This window comes from Arachis ipaensis, chromosome B01, assembly GCF_000816755.2.
Source record: "Arachis ipaensis cultivar K30076 chromosome B01, Araip1.1, whole genome shotgun sequence".
NCBI classification, from domain to species: domain Eukaryota; kingdom Viridiplantae; phylum Streptophyta; class Magnoliopsida; order Fabales; family Fabaceae; genus Arachis; species Arachis ipaensis.
The window spans coordinates 116,168,461-116,176,717 of record NC_029785.2 but is presented as its reverse complement, the minus strand read 5'-3'; positions in this window follow the sequence as shown (position 1 = coordinate 116,176,717).

Here is an 8,257-nt window from a genome sequence, read left to right as displayed (position 1 = left end):
AGAATATTCTTCTCTGTCTAGGTTTCCCCCATTCATATCCGAAACCAGGGAATTAATAAAACTTGTTTTAATTGTTAAAATTCATGTATTTTAATAATATATAATATATTAAAATAAATTTTTTATCTCATTTATTAATAGAATCTATTTATTAATTTAATAATTTGAATTTTTGTTCATTGTATAAAATTTTACTTTAAACAATTTTTATAAAAATAATAAAATAACAAAAACTATATTCTAATTTCAACGACTACTATCCGACCTTCTTCATGTATGGCTGTTGTCCCTATAGCTTCGAAAGGCACCTCCGATATCGAGCAGTGTTGCCGTTGCTGTTGTCTCTGACGGGATCTCTCAGGCCGCCACCATTTTGATAGTCTGAGGTGGCACTGGATAAGAGTGTTTAGTGGCATAAGTTGCTTTGTGAAAAAGATTAAAACAATTTTGCTTTTAAAACAGTTATTTGAGAGAGATCACTTGCTATTTATCACTCATCCAATTTTATTTATTAATATGTATATTTATACTACAAATAGTATTTTTATAAGTGACTGAAATTGCCAATGAGTTATAACTCAAATGACATAATCTCCCTATATTCATCTAAGAGGTTGCGGGTTTGAGTCTCTCTATCTTCGAGAAAAAAAGAGACTACATTTGACAGAAAAATTGAGACTAAGGTTTAGTTTGGTAAAGTTTTTATTTTGTAAAAATAATTTATAAAAGTTAACTTTTTTAAAGTTGTAATATTTATGTTTGATAAATAAAAAGTTTTTATATTGTATTTTGTATAAAGTATACAGGACTGAATTACATCTCAATATTATATTTGGTTTAAGTTAAATATAGAGACTGAAATAAACAAAATAACTTAAATATCCTTATTAACTAAAAAAAATACAAAGTTTTTCTCTCTTGGTTAACTCTTTTCCTGCATGTTCTCCTCTCTCTCTCTCGTTCACTCTCCCTTTTCCTTTTTGCATCGACGATGACGGCAACATTCAACCTCGCCAACGCCGTTCCATCCCCACTCCTCTTCCTCTTCCTTCTTCTTCTTCTTGTTCTTTTTGGGAATGAGTCTAAGATCTCTCTTGGCTAGCTCTCTCTTTATCCCTGTATGTGTCTCCTCTCTCTCGTTCACTCTCCTTCTTCCTTTTTGCGTCAACCGCGACAATAGCATTTAAATCTATCGGCGCTGTCCCTTTCCTCCTCCTTTCTTCTTCTTAGTCATCAGAGGCAGATATCAGAGGGGTATTCTTCTTCTCAGTCATTAGAAAGGTTCACTAGAAATTTAAAAAATTGAAAGAGCGTATTTTAGGAAAAAATTATTTGTGAAATTTTCAGTTTTCATTCCCAAAATTTCAGTCTCATGTATTACTACTTTTTGGAGGTACTGAAGGGACATAAATTGTATGTTCCGAAACTGAAATTTTAGTTCTAATTTTTGGCCACTAAATACAATGCTGAGTTTCGGTCCCCCAATTTCAGTCCTAGTATCCCATACCAAACGCTACCTAATATTATATTCTACAGTAGTGGATAGTAATTATTATTTAAAATGACTAATTGTAAAAAAATAAGAATAACAATAAATGTAATAATTATTCTTCTGTGTTTTTATCTACTATAAGAGACGCGAATTTTACCAATGACAAAATGGCCATTGGTAAATCCTAACCAATGTTACTGACGGCTATCGACCATCAGTAAAATTAAATACGATTTATGATTTATTGTCTGTTAATACAAGTACACTACGTGTAATCATTTAAGATGAAGTCACCGCCGTCGTTGTCGGCTCCATCTTAAGGTCCTAAAGGTGGTGGTGACGCTAGTGGCATTGGTGGTGTAGGCGGTCGAGGACCAGATGATGTTGTTGAAGGATGTCTAGGTGGCGAAAAAGGTGGCATGGCTGGTGCACAATTGGACGAGCCACTCCCTAGCTTCTCCTGTATGAAAGAGTACATGTCCGTAACCGTATTCTTTCCTTGGTCTAGCTCAGACAGTTGGTGGACAACGGTCTCCTAGAGACTTCTGATCTCCCACTCGTATCTCCGATGACAATGCCTCCACTCGTCCAGCACCTCTTGGTAGCGTGCCTCCAATTTCGCATATCTCGTCTGATGTTGCTGCATATTTCGCTCTATGGCTGCTGCAACTCCCTGTTGAGTAGGGTAACCTGCTCCTTAATATCCACACTTTTACTGACAGTGGATTCAACATTGGAGAATCACAAAGTAGTCGTAGTGGATTGATGTCCTATGCCATAGACCCTTCCTCACATGCAGCCGCCAACTATTTATGTCCATATCTCATCCTTAGATATGGGTGGCGGCTCAGAACTCCTTGGGCAATCTTAGTTGCACACTTTCTTGAGTCTTGGCTAGCCGAATGTGAAACTCAATCTGAAATCAAATAAAATTAAACACAAGTTAAAAAACAAACGAATATAATTTATTAAGATATATTTGGGTTTGATGAGCTTACAGAAGTGTCCTCAAACTGCTTATCGACCCACTTGTTATTGTCTTCCTTCCTCGCATGCATCCTCTGAAAGACCTTACTTCGACGAGAATTATGACCCAGCTCGATCTCCTGTCCATAAAGTTTAGAATTTCAAGAAGTCTTTATATTAGTTTCAGATTTGTTAGTAATAAAGTAAACAAATTAAGATAACAATTAAACCTTTAAATGATATGAATCATCTTCTTCTCTATTGCCCTGTAGGTGGTGAACCCTCTAGTGCATATGGATCCACCGATCTCAGATGCTCGACTGGCTCGGGCCTTAGCCCAGATCGTCTGATAATTTCATGTGCTCCAGTACTTCTTCAGCTGGGCGAGGATATCATTCGGGATCCAGTATACAGGAGCATCCTTGTTGTGGATATCTAATAGCATCTCCCGGAGACGTTTGGCGGCTCTCACCTGCTAAGTATTGTACATCTTCTGCCCCTCCCGTGGACGAACTTAAAGTGGTCCTATAATATCAAATAAAAGTGAATCGAATCAATATAAGTTTATAATTTGAAGTTTAATACTTAATTACCTTAAAAAGTCCCCACCAAAGATCACAAACGTGATCTGGAACCATGCTAAATTTGGGTATGAATCATCTATGGTGGATCTTGAAAATTCAAGTAATCCTCTCTCTCCTTAGTCTCGGACAATTGTCATTAAACAAATAATTTTATTATATATGCATGTTATACTATAAAATTAATTAAATTCGTAAATATAAAACATACCAATCACCTCCATTCCACTCTAGCCTCTATCTAATAGACTGTGTAGATGGGGCACCCTCTTTTGAGGCTCCAGTTATCAACTGTGTCGGCTATAATTGCGGAAGTAATGTCTGTGATTGGGATGGTGTATGGGTCTGTGGTTGTGGCTGAGGTTGTATTTAAGGTTGCGGTTATGGAGGTGTCTAGTGTGTGTCACCCGCTTCTGAGGATAGACTTGGGGTCAGTATCATCTTTATAGGGTCCAACCCCTTTGATAATTGTGTATAGGACTTGGCAAGGTCGGCGCGTCAACCACAGAATCGATAATAGTCACAGTGGTTATAGACTAGGTGCGTGGTGATGATTCACCCAAGTCAAGTGGGATGCCCGTATTCTTCTTGGACAGCCCGCTATTACAACCACTACTTTGCCTGCCAACACCTCGTCCCATACCCCTATCGCCTATCACGTCACCTGAAGCAAGTAAAAGTAAATAAAGTTAGACAATTAGCGCTTAATTCCTCCTACATTGCCCATAAAAAATTTGTATTTAAATTTTATTAATTGTTTCAAATTTTTTAAAAAATTTTAATAGAGTATCTTCAACAATTAGAACACTCAAAATTTTTTATTTAGTACTAGGGGTGGCAAACGGCTCAAACTCGTCGGGCCGACCCGTCGAACCCACTAAAAAAGGATTGGGCTAAGATTTGGAATCCGCCAAATTAAAAAAAATCTGTCAAATTTGCAAGTTTTGGCAGGACGAGGTGGGCCGGCCCGTCAAGACAAAGATTTTTTTTCTTTTTTATTAAATAAAAAAGTGATTAGTACGACAAAATTAATAATTATATAATTTTCAAACACTTTTTTTTCATTTTTTGTTTTCATGATTTTTTTAGTTATTAATTTTATTAATTTTATTTTATAATTTCGTATATATGCTCAAATTATGTGACCTATTTTTTAAAATAAAGATTGTTCTATTGATAAATATTAGGGTTAAGTTCGATTTTAGTCCCCAACGTAGAGGTCGAAAATCGGAATCGTCCCTAACTTTTTTTTGCTACAAAATGGTCCCCAAAGTTTCAGTTTGTTTTAAAACCGTCCTTTTTACCAATTTTATTTTTTTATTACCAAATTACCCCTCATTAAAAAAATTATAAAATAAAATAAAATAAATATAAAATAAATAAATAAAAAAAGAGGAAAGAAAGGTGGGGACTGGGGAGAGAAAGAAAGGGGGGAGGCCGCGAGAAAAAGGGGGGAGGAGGGGGGAGAGACGTCTGCTGCTTCTTCTTCTTCTTCTGTGAATTCTGTGAATTGGATTTTTTGTGAAATTTGTTGTGGAACATTGTTGTTGCTGAAATTTGAATTTGGAGTATTGTTGTTGCTGATTCTGGATTTTTGATGATGATGATGATTTTCTGAGTTGAGTTCTTATTTGTCTGAGTTTGAGTTCTGGATCTGAGTTCTGGGTTCTGATGAGGATGACGATTATGATGTTGATTTTCTGAGTTTTGGTTGGTGTGATGCAGATGGTGATGGAGTGGCAGTGGGTGGGGGTGGTGGTGGTGGTTCTGGTTCTATGTTCTTATGATTCCATGATGATGATGATGATGATGATGATGATGATGGTGGTGGTAGGTGGTGGGTGTGGTGCATTTCTGCTGGTGCTTTGCTGATTTTGTGGAAGAAGGGATAGGGGCATTTTGGTCCGAAGGACGGTTTTAAAACAAACTGAAACTTTGGGGACCATTTTATAGCAAAAAAAAAGTTAGGGACGATTCCAATTTTTGACCTCTACGTTGGGGATCAAAATCGAACTTAACCCTAAATATTATTTTGAACAATTTTACTGAAGTTAAAAATTAAAAAAAAAAAGATAATGAAAAAAATTATATAGTAATTTGACTATTTTTTATTTGTAGTTGATTTTTTCATTATTATTTTTTATTAGTTTTAATGAATTTAATTTTTCAGAAAAAAAAAAGTCAAGCGGGCTAGCCCGTCGTTCCGCCAATTCGCCATAAAGTAAAGCGGACTAGCATTTTGAACCCATTTTAGTTGGCGGGATGGAACTCTCTGTCCTATTTTATGGTGCGGACCTAGGCAGAGTGGAGCTGACCGACCCAGTTTGCCACCCCTACTAATTACCAACACCAATTATATATTTCATAAATTCAAAAAAGCATAACACAACATAAATAATTAATATGCAAAAAACATTTACTTGTTAATTTACCCATTCTAATCCCCTTATATCCCCTCAAAATCATTTCGCCTCTTCAACAAATTTATCCTAGGATTCAAATTTCTATTCTAAACATGCATAATTAAAAACAATAATTTTAATTACAATTTTAATTATATTTTTATAGCAATGAAATTACTAAATTTTGATAACATACCTAAAGGTAATAAAAATTTACTGATTTCTTCATTTTCTAACAATAGCAGCAACAACATTTGCAACTACAAAAACCTGCATGTTGATCAATGATGAGCGGATATTTTATACGCTTTTTGGGGTTAATTTCATATAGTTTTGAGTATGTTCTAGTTAGTTTTTAGGTTATTTCCATTAGTTTTTAGGAAAAATTCATATTTCTGGACTTTACTATGAGTTGTGTGTTTTTCTGTAATTTCAGGTATTTTTCTGGCTGAAATTGAAGGAGCTGAGCAAAAATCTGATTCAGGCTGAAAAAGGACTGCTGATGCTGTTGGATTCTGACCTCCCTGCACTCAAAGTGGATTTTCTAGAGCTACAGAACTCTAAATGGCATGCTTCTAATTGCGTTGGAAAGTAGACATCCAGGGATTTCCAGCAATATATAATAGTCCATACTTTGCACAAGGATAGACGACGTAAACTGGCGTTCAACGCCAGTTCTCTGCCCAATTCTGGCGTCCAGCGCCTGACGATTGGATTTTTGACGGTTTAGAATTTCACAAATGAATTCTCGTTGCAAGTATAGTTTCTAAACCAAGCAATAATCCTTTCATACAAAAATTTGTTTGTCACAAGTACAAACCCCTAAATTCTATAAACCGAAGTATTTAAACCTCGGGTCGTCTCTCAAAGGACTTGCAGGGTAGTGTTCTTGTTATTGGTTATGGAGTATGTTTGGGGTTTTGAGATTTTAGACAAGAAATATAAATGGCAAAGAAAATAAACTAACAACTAACAAAGCTCTCGGCTAGATATGAGAACTAGAAGTCCCATCCTAGTTATCTTCCTCAATTGTGATCTCAAATTATTCATTGCTACCACTTAGTCAGGAGAATATACAAAACCATGCTATTTCATTGAATAAATGTGGGTAAAAGGTGATAAAATCCCCTAAATTCAATACAAGATAAACCGTCAAATTGGGGTTTGTCAGCGCCAAAAAAGGATCAAAAGCTGGAGTTGAACGCCCGAACTGGCACAATAACTGGTGTTCAACTCCAAAAATGGCCTCTGCACGTGAATTGCTTAAATCTCAGCCCAGCACACACCAAGTGGGCCCCAGAAGTGGATCTCTGCATCATCCATCATAGTTTACTCATTTTTTGTAAACCTAGGCTACTAGTTTAGTATTTAAACAACTTTTAGAGACTTATTTTTACATCTCATGACATTTTAGATCTAAACTTTGTACTCTTTGACGGCATGAGTCTCTAAACTCCATTGTTGGGGGTGAGGAGCTCTGCTGTGCCTCGATGAATTAATGCAAGTATTTCTATTTTCCATTCAAACACGCTTGTTCCTATCTAAGATGTTCATTCGCGCTTAACTGTGATGAAGGTGATGATCTGTGACACTCATCACCTTCCTCAAACCATGAACGTGTGCCTGACAACCACCTCCGTTCTATATCTGATTGAATGAGTATCTCTTAGATCTCTTAATTAGAATCTTCGTGGTATAAGCTAGAATTGATGGCGGCATTCATGAGAATCCGGAAAGTCTAAACCTTTTCTGTGGTATTCCGAGTAGGATTCGATGATCGAATGACTGTGACGAGCTTCAAACTCGCGAGTGCTGGGCGTTAGTGACAGACGCAAAAGGAAGAAGGATCCTATTCCAGTATGATCGAGAACGAACAAGTGATTAGCCGTGCTGTGACAGAGCATGTGAGCATATTCTTCACTGAGAGGATGAGATGTAGCCATTGACGACGGTGAACCCCTACATACAGCTTGCCATAGAAGGACGTGCGTGCGTGAACAAGAAGACAGAGGAAAGCAGAGATTCAGAAGACAAAGCATCTCCAAAACTCCAACATATTCTCCATTACTGCATAACAAGTAACCTTTAATTCATGTTCTATTGTTTATTTGCAATTCAACTGATAAACATAATTGACTTCCTGACTAAGATTTACAAGATAACCATAGATTGCTTCAAACCAACAATCTCCGTGGGATTCGACCCTTACTCACGTGAGGTATTACTTGGACGACCTAGTGCACTTGCTGGTCAGTGGTACGAGTTGTGAAAAGTGTGATTCACAATTTGTGCACCAATCAACATTAATCCAAATTAACCAAAAACTAAAAAAATAGAAAGGTTAAAAATGTGTGAAAAATTACAAAAAATCAACAAAAAGTAAATCAATTAAATTAAAGGTCTTCTCACCCCAAACGCAACGGGAATCCCGAAACGGCGAACAAAGTTCTAATTGGCGAGAAAATGGCCCTGTAAGGTTCGGCTAGAGAGAGCGCGTGAGAGAGTGTAGAGAGAGAGAGAAAGGAAAGATCAGAATGGAAGGAGGAAGAAGGAGGTTGACATATTTTAATTCTGTTTGTTAGTTTTATTGACGGTTAAAGCGTCAATAAATTATAATATTGATGCCCCAAAATACAGCGTTTCATTAAACTAAATTTTACCAACGTTTACCGATGACTTGGTCATTCGTAAATTTATTAAGCGTGCCAACTTAAAAATTTCAAAACGTCATTTTTACTGATGGTTGTAGTCATCGGTAAAATTAACAACAAAAATTTTTATTTACAAAATTTAAAAAATATTAAATTAATTTAGTT